Here is a 12,413-nt window from a genome sequence, read left to right as displayed (position 1 = left end):
CTTACAAAAATCTAAATATATTACATCTGAACAGTTACTTTTATCAACCAAACTTTATACCATGTTGAGTGGCAATTATTAATTATATTCTTATCCTTTATTTCTTCTTCAGTGAAATCCTGTATCAGCTTTTCTATTATCTTTTTTGGGGTCGCTGTCAGGTTAACTGGGGTCTCCCCGCTTGCCCTTTTGGAGTATTGGTACAACACTAGCATTCCTCTAGTCTTCTGGAATTTCTTTGGAATACCAAATAAAAAAAATAACATCAGTAGACGAATGATGTCCTCAGCCAACTTTTTCAGGACTCTTGGGTGCAAGTTATCTAGGCCTGCTGGTGTTAAAAAAAAACATGTTTATCCTCAGTAGATGTTATTTAACGCCCTCCTTAGTTACTAATGGACTGGAAAATATCTCATCATCCTCATGTGATATGAGTACATCATCCTGCTTGTTTCCAAATGCAGAACAGAAATATTTATTGAACACTTTTGCCTTTTCTGCATCCTTATTAAGCATCTCCACCTCGTAATGGGCCTATATCCTCGCTAAGATTTCTTTCGTTCCTAATATCAGGGCCACCCAGAGGATTCAGGCGGCCTGGGGTCTTCGGTGGCAGGGGGCCCCTGCCGCCGAATTGCCGCCGAAGACCCGGCACTTCGGCAGCGGGTTCCAGGGCGGAAGGACCCCCCGCCGTGGGTCTTCAGGGCACTTCAGCGGCGGGTCCCGGAGTGGAAGGACCCCCCTGCTGCCGAGCTGCCGCCGAAGACCCGGAGCGGAAGAAGCTCTGGGGGCCCGGGCCCCGCAAGAGTTTTCCGGGGCCCCCGGAGCAAGTGAAGGACCCCGCACCAGGGGCCCCGAAAAACTCTCGGGGGAGCCCCTGCGGGGCCCGGGGCCTGGGGCAAATTGCCCCACTTGCACCCCCCTCTGGGCGGCCCTGCCTAATATACGTAAAAGAACAAACTAAAAACACACACACACACACACACAAAACCAACTTCCTTCCTGTTGTCCTTAGCCCTGCCAGCCATGGATTTTTCTTTGACATTTTTAACTTATCAATTTTCTACATTTCATAGCATTCTAATTTATATTGATTGCTATTTCCACTTTTTTTAATTTGTTATATATTGCTTTTTTTAAATTTCTAATTGCCATCTTCATCACTCAGCCACGGTGGGCTTTTAGCCAGAGCTATCCTCCTCCTTGATTGCAGAATTGTGGTATTTTTTTGGCCAACTAATGAATAAAAAGAATGAATTGCTGTGTCTGTAAAGGTTTCAAGGTAGCAGCCGTGTTAGTCTGTATCCTCAAAAAGAACAGGAGTACTTGTGGCACCTTAGAGACTAACAAATTTATTAGAGCATAAGCTTTCGTGGGCTACAACCCACTTCTTTGTTACAAGGATAGGTTCCTGGGTCAGTGTTTTTGTGCAGTGATGTGTGGTTACTAGTGAGTATTTGCTTTAGGTTGGGGGGTTGTCTGTAAGCGAGGACAGGTCTGTCTCCCAAGATCTGTGAGAGTAAAGGATCATCTTTCAGGATAGGTTGTAGATCTCTGATGATGCGCTGGACATTTTAAATATTGTGTAATACATTTTGAAATGAAGAATAACTTACAATAGTATCATCTCGAGGCCCCAACCAAGAGCAGTGATGTTAGGTGATATACACACACATAGCAAAGTAGGAAGGACAGTCCAGTGGGACTGAGCACTGGATTGAGACTCAAGGACTGTCTAGCGGACAGTTCATGAGATCAGACCAGTGTAGGCACCCTTTACTAGAGGGGCCTCTGAACTTTAATGGGAGTGTTCCACGATGCCTTGTGGAAAGGGTGAGAGTCTCTCTCTTCCAGGCAGTGCAGGAAGAGCAGGGATGGACTCCATTTTGGGAAAAGGAGTGAGATTGCTGCTGTGGAGCTCTGTCCATACCAGGAGCTGCTGTTAGGAAGCCAGAAGCTGCTGCTGAGAGCCTGCAGGGGCTTTGATCGAGCAGGGAGCCTCAGAGGCTGTTGACAGCTTCACTGGAGCCAGGGCAGAGACTACTGCTGTGGCTAGAGCTGACTGAGCTGGGCCTGCAGTGAAGGAACTATGAGTAACCCCCACTCTTGTTTGGGAAAGTACTTGCAAGGGAAGGGGCACAGCAGAGAGACTGAGTCTGAGGAGAGGCAGAAGGATCTTCCCACCAAACCAGGACCCAGAGCTGCTGACATTTGGTGGGGCCGGCTCCAATCGTCAGAGGGGTTGTGCAGCTTGTTGCCTTGGCTGGACTGATACACAGACCCGACAGAGTGCTGTCTCCAGCTGCAGATCTTCCAGTGCGCCCACGCAAGCAAGTGTCTAGGACTCTGAAATCCAGAGGAGTGGACAATCTGGGGTGGGGTAAATGGTGGCAGTGTAAATGCCAGTTAGAAAAGTTTCATTTATCACCATATATTATATTTGTTAATTGATTTTATTCAACTGCCCCCTGTGGATTTAAATTAGTAGTGACATTTAATCTTAGTCTGTTATACCTTGATTTTTTTAAGTTGTTAAATTAAGGTGTGTTAACTCTAATTGGATATATATATATATTGGATATATATTATTTATATTTGGTATTTGAGTTAGACCCATGCCACAGGTTATTTTTATTACTATTTGAAGGGATTTATTCCTGGACGTTCCCAAGGCAGGCCATTGAGTGTGTAGAAGGGCCAGCCAGGTGGAGCCACCACCAATTTTAACTTCCTTTAGGAGTAAAGGGACTGCAGCAGAGAGGTGAATAGAGGATTCCCACTTATCCAACATCACTACCGGGATACTCAGGATCGTCTTTAATGTCAACAACATCAGGAGCCCAGGCACACAGGTGAGTGTTGCCTGCTCCCGAGTAACCCAGGGAAGAAAGGGGGGTCACACCAGCATTAATCAGTGCCACTGGTACACAATAATGGACTAGTAGATAGTGCGCTGGACTGGGTTCAAATTCCTGGCTCAGCCACAGACTTTTTGTGTGACCTTGGGCAAGTCACTTAATCTAGTCCGTGCCTCTGTTCTCCAGCTGTAAAATGGAGATATTACTGTGCCTTACAGGGGTATTGTGGTACAATCCATAAATGATTGTAAGGTGCTAGGATACTACAGTGATGAAGGCCTTATTGGAAAAAAATCACAATAAGAGAATGTCCTTGTCCTGAACAGTTTACAATCTGAATGGACAAGATATAAAAAGGGTGTGAAAAACAGAACAAAGGAAGATTACAGATGGGGAAACAGAACAATAGATAGAATAAGTGATTTGCTCAAGGTCAGAGGGGAAAGTTTGTGGCAGAGCTGGGAACTGAACTCAGATCTTTCGATCCTGGCCAGTGCCTAAACACAAGACCAGTCACTCTTCCTCTTGTAGTATATAAATTCAAAACAAATATTATTGTAATTTAGTTAAAAATATAAAGCTCACCCTGGCAATTCATTGTTCCATTGCATGGTATCGTCACTAGAAGTGGTCAAGCACGCAGCCAGTGGATTAGCTTTTATGGTTTCATCATGGTGGATATGTCAGAATTTACAGTGCACTCCTCCTCCTTTCTCTTTCGCTGTGTCCAGGCCTTCTTCCACGTTGGCCAGGGCCATGCAATGCCTTCCCTTTCTTAGCTGACCAAACTACCACCCTCCCGAAACTGAAATCTTTCCTAAAGACTCATGACTTCCGTGCTGCCCAATTAATAATAACCCACCCCCCATGTTATTTCCTTGTCATGGCTTCCCGGTGTATCTTGACATGCCTGTGTCTTCTAGACTAGATGCTCTTTGGGAAAGGAACTGTCTATACTTTAGCTTTGTACAGATCCAAGCATCCCACCTGATACAATGCCAATTCAATCAATGAGCATTGAGTCTAAGGTCTGGTCTATACTACCCGCCTGAATCGGCAGGTAGAAATCGACCTCTCGGGGATCGATTTATCGCGTCCCATCGGGACGCGACAATCGATCCCCGAATCGGCGCTCTAACTCCACCAGCGGAGGTGGTAGTAAGCGCCGCCGACAAAAAGCGGCAGAAGTCGATTTTTCCGCCGTCCTCACAACGGGGTAAGTCGGCTGCAATACGTCGAATTCAGCTACGCTATTCACGTAGCTGAATTTGCGTATCTTAAATCGACTCCCCGCTGTAGTGTAGATGTACCCTAACTGGTGTTGGGTCAGGCCCCTGTCATTGCTTACATAACAATGATAATTACAGGTCTGTTGTGTTTTATAGCATTTGTTGAGGCCAGAGGCAAACTAGACAAAATAACTGATTTACTTAGTGAGATGAATTCAGCTGAGGGAACAAACAAAAACAATGTAACAAGGAGAGAGAGCAGATTGCCATCAAAGCTCTCTTACCAGTACTGAGTGACAGTACATTCAACCAATGACTCATCCGATTATTGCATCTTTGGATGATCCATGATGCCACTAGCAGGACAGGACAGTTACCTAGCAACTACTGAGTTGCTGTCTTTACAATTAACCCTTCAAAATGGCAACATATGCCTCAAAAACCTATTTATACAGACACTTCTGCTACAATTGAATCAATATTCTTATTTCAGTGCGCTCTGAGCAATATAGGGGGCAGGTTAGAGGGCTCTTGAAAAGTAACTTGGTTGAATCGGACAGGTCAGTGGAAACATGGCCTGCAAAACTTTCTCCCCTGCTCTCACCTCTCCTTTGCATTAATCCCTGAAGTGTGTACAAATCTCCATCAGGAGTCTCTCAGTTAGACTCACTGAAAAGTGCTCATGGTGTGAAGCAGGAGTGCTGAAGGCCAAGATGTCCAACCTAAAGAGGCAGTGAAGCCATGGGGCTTACCCTGGAGGAAGAATGAGACCCATAGGGGGTCTGGCACACTGCAGGGTTTCCTCCTAGAGACTGTTCCAGATCTGGGGCCATAGCACTGATACTATGGAGCCAAGAGAGCATGCAAACACCTTTTTCAAGAAAATCTGTGCAAAATCTTTCCCTCATTCATATGACATGTTTTTCATAGATTCCAGGGCCAGAAGAAACCATTGTAATCATCTAGTCTGACCTTCTGTATTACACAGACCATAAAACATCCACCAAATAATTCCTAGAGCATATCTTTTAGAAAACATCCAATCTTGATTAAAAATGTTCAGTGATGGAGAATCCACCAGAACTCTTGGTAAATTGTTCTAATCGTTTTCACCAGGAGCCCTATGAAAAGTTGAAAAGCCGCTGCAATTTCATGTAAAATTTTGACCAAGAGAAGGAATACTTATTTTTTAGAAGGACTGGGGGCAGGAGTTTGTGTCTTTATTCATAGGCGCTGACTTCTAGTTTTCCCCGGGGATGCTCCACCCCAAGGCCCCACCCCAATCTGCCCCTTCCCCCAAGTCCCGCCCTTGCTCCGCCTCTTCCTGCCCCCGCTCTGCCCCTCTTCCCTGAGGCCCCACCCTCACTCTGCCTCTTCCCACCCCCGCTCCACTCCATCCCCAAGGCCCTGCCCGCCTGCTGCTCGCTGCTCTTCGCCTTCCCCCAAGCCCCTCCTTGAGCTGCCAAACAGCTGTTTGCTGGTGGCTGCTGCTGAGCTGTTTGGTGGTGTCGCCGAAGAGCTGTAGCTGGTGGGTGCTGAGCACCCACTATTTTTTTTCCAAGGGTGCTCCAGACCCAGAGTACCTATGGAGTCGGCGCCTATGTCTCTATTTGTAAAATAGGGATAAGAATTCTTATGTTTCTTTCATACACAAAGTGCAAACTGACACCTTCAATCAGAAGAAGCTTTAGTTTTAGATTAAAAGAACAACAAAATAGCTGTTCTTGTGTGCTCATTATTCTCTCAGCTTGTAAACTCTTACTGAAGCAAAGCCTTGAATTGTTGATTATTTAAAGTTGCTAGAAACTTCTCAGCCCTGTCATTTTTCAGATTTACTTTGCTGACCAGAGGTGGGTGCACGATTTACCAAACACTGCATAAGTAGTAAAACAGTGCAGGAAAGTGGAACTTATTTAATTGCAGTGAGTTAAACAAATGCGACTATGGTGCCATTGACTTACAGATTTATAAAATGTAGTGTTCATTGTCTGTGTAGTTAGTTGGCAAGAAAAGCTATATATAAAATCAATAACAGTGAATGGATGGTTAGTGCACTAGCCACAGGTGCATGTACTGACCTGTCACTTCTGGGGACCCTAGCTTAAATTTGACTTGGGGTCACAATTGAAATTAATGTGATTTTTTTTGCCTCATCCCTAATGTGTACATACATGTGGGCATGTATGTACTTATTCACATTGCAAAACCAGCCCTCAGTCCTTTGCTTCTAGGTCACTGGCTTCAATCCAGCCCAGGTTCACTTGGACAGAATGAAGAAACTTGTCCCAGTCTGGATGGTTGTTCTATAGCCTGTGAGAAATGTGTTGGTCATATCAGTCCAGTGACCGGTGTGCATACATACAAAGCTATCACCGTGCTTGGCACTGGTTTGGCATCTTCATTGGGAATCTCATCCTGAAACACACAAGACTGAATAGACTCTAGGAGATAGGCAGTGGTGTTGTAGCCGTATCGGTCCCAGTATATTAGAGAGACAAGTTGGATGAGATAATATCTTTTACTGGACCAACTTCTGTTGGTGAGGGAGAAGCTTTAGAGCTCTGTGGAGCTCACCCACCTTGTCTCTTTAGGAGAGACTTTCAAAGGCTGTACTTAGACATCTGACTCCTACTGAAAGTCAATGAGAGAGAGACTGCTAATTGCCATTTATGCATCTGAAAATTTCCCCTGTGGTGACTGAGCCTCATTCTCGTCCCTACAGGGTGTCACTCCATCTCTTGATTGAGTTGCAACTGGTAGGGAAGGGTAGGTAGCAGGTACATGAGCAAGGAAATGTTACTGCCTCTGCTGTGTGTATTCTGAAGATAAATAAAGGAGTTCAGAGTACAGGGCTCTCATTTTATCAGCTCTCACCAATTCTAAACCCCAATAGCATTCACTTAAGTACATGCTTAACTATATGCATGTGAATAGTCCCATTGCAGTGGCACTATTCACAAGCAAAATTTTTTGCTGGAGTGGAATCTATCTTCTGGAAAGAAAAAAAAGTTACAAACCCGCCACAGTTTGATGTTATGTTGCAGATCTTGCTATATCTATTAAGTAGAAGCTCAGGGCTCAAATGCTAATTATACTACAACTTAAGAACGAGGTGATCTGGCAGAGTTGCCTGGGGAAGTTTTCATACACTAATATCTCTGCCTCTTGCCGGTGAAAATAATCTCTCATGAGAACTAAACTTTGCCTAACTCATCTAGAAATGTCAAGGAGAAAACAGAAAATCAATAATAATGAACACTATCACATAAGGAAGATCTAACTGGGAATTGTTTCCCCTTATTGCACTGATAATTGTACATTTTAAGAATGACATCATTACAGAATTCAATAGTTTAAGTATAAGAGAATGAATTAAAAAAAAAAACCCAAAAAACAAATGACCAGATCAATAGCTTCACACACCACAAGATTAGATTCTACAGAAACTCCCAATAAACACTACAGGCTGAAATGTGATATTCAATTTTAAAATAAATGGTAGGGAATTTTGTTCTTGTGAAAGTTGTTGTCTTGACATTTCTGGGGAGTGAGAAATGCTATTTCGCCTCATCACAAGCACAGCTTGGGCAGTGGGAATAAAAGCTTCTCTACTTGGACCTGTCTGAGAGTCAAAATTTGGACATGGAAGCAGCATCTTCCTGCAACCATCCAACAAATAAACCTGCTCAGAAAAACTGGTATTCTATCATGTGTTTTGTCTGTTTGTCTGTTGTTGTTGTTTTTTTTTTCGAGGTTGGGAACCAAAGAAACACTAGAAAAACTCAAATTCTTCCTCATCACTGCAACATTGTCCTTTAAATAACTTCCTTAATTTCTCCTAAAGACAACCCTAACAGCACCTTAAATGATCTTTTAGTTAGTGGAGGTTGGCCCAACCATAACCTTTGGCCTAGCCTCTCTCTACTCCACATGATCAAAGCAGCTCTTATTCTGCAAAAGTAAAATCCAAGCAATGAGATTTTGCAAATCCAAAGCATGGCTCCCTGGGTCTAATGCTTAGAATTCAGCAAGGTCTGGATTGGGCAAAGCACTGAAGCATGTACTGAAGTTATAATAATGTGCGGAGTATCTGTTCTATCCCATGGTCCAAGATATAATTTGCCAATGGCAATTTGAAAAAAATCTACACAGCTAATCTTGACTCAGTCTGCCCTCCCTCCTTGCATGAAGTTCCCATTGGGAAAGTAGGATATCTAATGTATAATCGCTCTAATGAGCCTATTGTTATGGTTTCTAAATAGAATTCCACCAGGCATATCTGTGAACAGATATTTCTGTATTCTCATTAGGAAATATCTTAGAAGGAGTAGTTATTTGGGAAGTTGCAATGTTAAATACATTTATATAAATAACAAAAATAGAAAAAAGATCATATTTGAACAGATGAAACCTACTATATAAAGAAGAAAATTACAAAATTATTTATTTAAAAAATAGCAGTAAAGTATTGCAGCGTATGTAAAAAGCGTAGCTAAAGGATGAAAGGACGAGATGAAATTTTCGTGGCAGAGGACATGCAGAGAAAAGATAAGAAACAACATACTGCATATCATATTTTTAACCATGATTTGAATGAAAAGAGCCTCAGTTATTGGAAATGGAGCTGAGTGCTGTAACGCACAGCTCTGCAAAAGGAGTTCATCGCCAGTAACAGAATTTGAATGACTCTTTACAAGATTTCCTGCATATGTCAAAAATAAATAATTGCCAATTGCCCTGCTCAGAAGTGCTGATGAGATATAATCATTTCACCTGAGTGCATAAGAGCAAAGCCAGAGACCGCTTGGGAAGGATCTGTGCAGAGAGACGGAAACTTCAAGAAATAGATGCTGAGAAATCAAAATAAGTTGAACAAAAGGAAAGGTCAATACTAGCATGGTTCTGGAATGGAGATGATCGGCTCTGAAAAGAAACTAAGGTACAGCACCACACAGTCTAATGTATTTATCCTAACAACAGTACATCTAGGAGCAAAGATATAGACCATACTTGCAGGATGGGGGACGACTCTATCCTGGGAAGCAGTGATTCTGAAAAAGATTTGGGGGTTGTGATGGATAATCAGCTGAACATGAGCTTCTAGTGTGATATTGTGGCCCGAAGGGCTAATGTGATTCTTGGATGCATAAGTAGGACTATCTCAAGTAGGAGTAAAGAGGTTCTTTTACCCCTGTGTTTGGCACTGGTGTGACTGCTGTTAGAATAATATGTCCAGTTCTGGTATCAGCAATTCTGGTGTCAGCAAAAAAAAGCATATAGATAAATTGGAGAGGGTTCAGAGAAGAGCCATGAGAGTGATTAATGGATTAGAATACATGCCATTGACAGATTCAAGGAGCTTGATCTATTTAGCTTAATAAAGAGAAGGATAAGGGGTGACTTGATTGCAGTCTGTAAGTATCAACATAGGGACAGATGCCTGATGATGGGCTTGTCAGTCTAGCAGAGAAATGCAATACTCGATCCAGTGGCTGGACAGAAGTTGAAGCTAGACAAATTCAGACTGGAAATAAGTTGCACATTTTTAACAGTGAGGGTAATTAATCACTGGAACAGTTTGCCAAGCGTTGCCATGGATTCTCCAGCCCTGGCAATTTTTAAATCAAGGTTGGATGTTTTTCTAAAAGATCTGTTCTAGGAATTATTTTGGGGAAGTTCTCTGTCATGTTATACAGGAGGTCAGACTAGAGAGGTTCCCAAACTTCTTTGCACCATGACCCCTTTCTGACAACAAAAATTACTTCATGACCCCAGGAGGGGGGAACGAAGCCTGAACCTGCCCAAGCCCCACTGCCCTGGGGTGGGAGGAGAAAGCCCGAATACCACCACTCCAGGCAAGGGGGCCAAAGCTGAAGCTCAAGGGCTTCAGCCTCTAATCAGTACCAGTACCATTATCCCCATTTTACAGGTGGGGAAACTGATGCACGAGCAGACTAAGTGTCCTGCTTGAGATAACACAAGAAGTTGGTGGCAGAGCAGGGAATTGAACCTGTGTCTCAAGCTAGCACTGGACCATTCTTCTTTTTGAAGGCAACTAGTTAAAGCATTTAATTACTGTTTGTTGTATCCATCTGTGGAAGGTTTATAGAATTCATATGGAAGCCAGTATATCATTTTTCCACCAATTAAAATGGGTATAATACCACGCTTGCAGAAATATCATGAGAGTTGGCTGGTGTTTGTGAAGTGTGTTGAGACCCTCCGATGAAAGGCACTCTCGAAATGCCGGGTGTTGGAGCATGACTGCCTTTGTGATATGTGGAACAGTGCACATAAAAACTAAATGTGTCCCCAATAAAAAACACTAAACTCCGTTTCAAATGGTACGTTCATGTTATGCTTCTAGGATCTTGCCTATCGATGCAGCTATCTACAAGACACAATGCTTGGTACAATAACAAAACTCCTATTGGCATCAGTGGGGCCAGGATTGGGCCTGTGACTCTAATAGCTGTAGCTTTTTAATAAATAAATTAATTAATAATTAGGAAATAAATAATAAACTGACTTGTGAGAGTCAGAGTAGATTGCAGATAAGGAGTATTGGGCATTCACTAGCATGTATCATCCTTATCCTTGCTTGCATAAATTTAAATTCTTAAGATCAGAGTTTTGCCAGCAGGGCTTGCAGAAAGTGTGCACAGGTCAGGGTCGATAATTCCCAAGAGGCACAGGAGACAGCAAGGTGGTCTCTTGCAGTAGAGAAGGGACAGGATTCTGTTGTATTGAGTTTAGAGGAGATTCTTTATCAGACAGCCAGACACAGGCAGACCCTGTAGCTTTCAGACTGGCTAAAATAGCCAGTGTCACCACCCCGGAGACAAGATCTGGCCATGGGAGATTTGTCCCTGCATTGGAGGATCCTGGGGTGGCACCTTTCTTCCCTGAAGCTGGCACAAGGGCTGTGGACAGGGCAGCCCTGTGCCTCGACAATCTCTGGCTGCTGTAATGGCTCCCTGTGGGGGCTTGTCAGCCCACTTTAAAACTTGTGCCGGGGACAAACGTAACCCACTCAATGGCAGGTCTGATGTCAAATGAATAAAATGGGTATTATTATTAACATCACTTCGTCTGGATATGTTCTTGGCCCACTCTCTTAGGTACCTTGTTGTTTGATCACACTGGAGTTTTCTTTCTTTCTTTTTAAAAATTTCTTCAGACCTTCTGAAATTCTCCAAGCTGTTCTTTACTAGCCTATGTGCTGGCTTAATAGCTTTTGGAGCGGTCTCTGGGAAGAAGGGGCTTTTAATCTAGTAAGGAAGTCACAGTACATTATTTAGAAACAGCCTGAAAGGAAAACTTAAGACAATAAAAAAGACAAAATCTATCAGATCAACTTGGTAGTTGGTAAAGAACACATTGTGAGAGCCCTTGGAGGGTAGGTGGACCCTATACATGAAAGTAATAGACGCTGTGAATGTGAAGAAATGGTCCATGCCCTGAAGCTTGTGACTAAGGCTGCACCGGAGACACTGTGACACAGAGACACCCCTTTAAGCCATAGTTCCTCCCCTGCTTGCTGGCCTGTACTAGCATGTAATTAACACACCCACAGCAAGGGCTCAGCTGTGCTGGCCAGTGAGTGGAGGGTTGCACCTGTTCTTCACTTGCTTGACTCTGGGCCTGTTTTCTCCCATCCACGGTCTGGGTATGGTAGCGTGCGTAATGATATAAAGGAGCAGTCTTACTTTTTACAGAGGCATGTAGTCCATCACAATCTAGCTTTAAGAATCCTCCTGCTTAATCCACTTAATTAAATTGTGGTCACTTACTTAGTGGCTCAATCACCTTAATTACTAAATTAACGTCTGTATATTACTTAGGGCTGTGTAATCCTTTTCCTTCCTTTCACCTAACCTCCTGTTTGTATAGCCAACAACCCTTAGATTTTCTCATCTTACCTATTATTATGAAGGCTTACCCTCAGTATTAGATAGCCCACTTTACAACTTTTTTGTTTTTTTGATGGAGGCTTTTATGCTTCTTGCATTTGTAGTTGCTGGGACAGAATTTGGCCTCAGTTACACCAGCTTACTCCTGATTTACACTGGTGTAACTGAAATCTGAGTCTTGTCCCTTATTTCTAATAGTATAGTGGTTATTTGTATTAACCTTGTCTTCCAGGCACCTTGGACTGGATTGCTTTTCCTTTTCCCTGCCTGCCATCCTCAAAGTTCAAATAAATACTGTCCTATCCCCTACTATTAGATACAGAGATTAACTAGTACCGCTGCTTTCCCAGAATTAATTGTCTGACCTAATTTTTCCAAAACATCTGCTGGCTTTCTCCCAACTCCTAGTTTAA

The 12,413-nt window shown here is 43.1% G+C and overlaps 1 protein-coding gene and 1 long non-coding RNA gene across 9 annotated transcripts in view; one reads left to right on the top strand and one right to left on the bottom strand.

Annotated features, from left to right (window-relative positions):
• The window catches only part of DPP6 (dipeptidyl peptidase like 6), a 767,813-nt gene that overhangs the window by 339,522 nt on the left and 415,878 nt on the right, over nucleotides 1-12,413 (top strand). The gene's annotated exons all lie outside the window — the stretch shown is intronic.
• The window catches only part of LOC128833166 (uncharacterized), a 50,852-nt gene continuing 38,450 nt past the window's right edge, over nucleotides 12-12,413 (bottom strand). The window contains exon 4 of one of the 2 annotated variants that reach the window (XR_008444123.1): nucleotides 12-331. This is a non-coding gene — a long non-coding RNA (uncharacterized LOC128833166). Of the gene's footprint in view, nucleotides 332-1,402; nucleotides 2,371-12,413 lie in introns of those variants that run through there. The other variant, XR_008444122.1, reaches the window with a different exon arrangement.

Source organism: Malaclemys terrapin, chromosome 2 (genome assembly GCF_027887155.1).
Source record: "Malaclemys terrapin pileata isolate rMalTer1 chromosome 2, rMalTer1.hap1, whole genome shotgun sequence".
Classification (NCBI taxonomy): domain Eukaryota; kingdom Metazoa; phylum Chordata; order Testudines; family Emydidae; genus Malaclemys; species Malaclemys terrapin.
The sequence above is the reverse complement of the archived record's forward strand: the minus strand, read 5'-3'. Positions and strand labels throughout refer to the sequence as shown.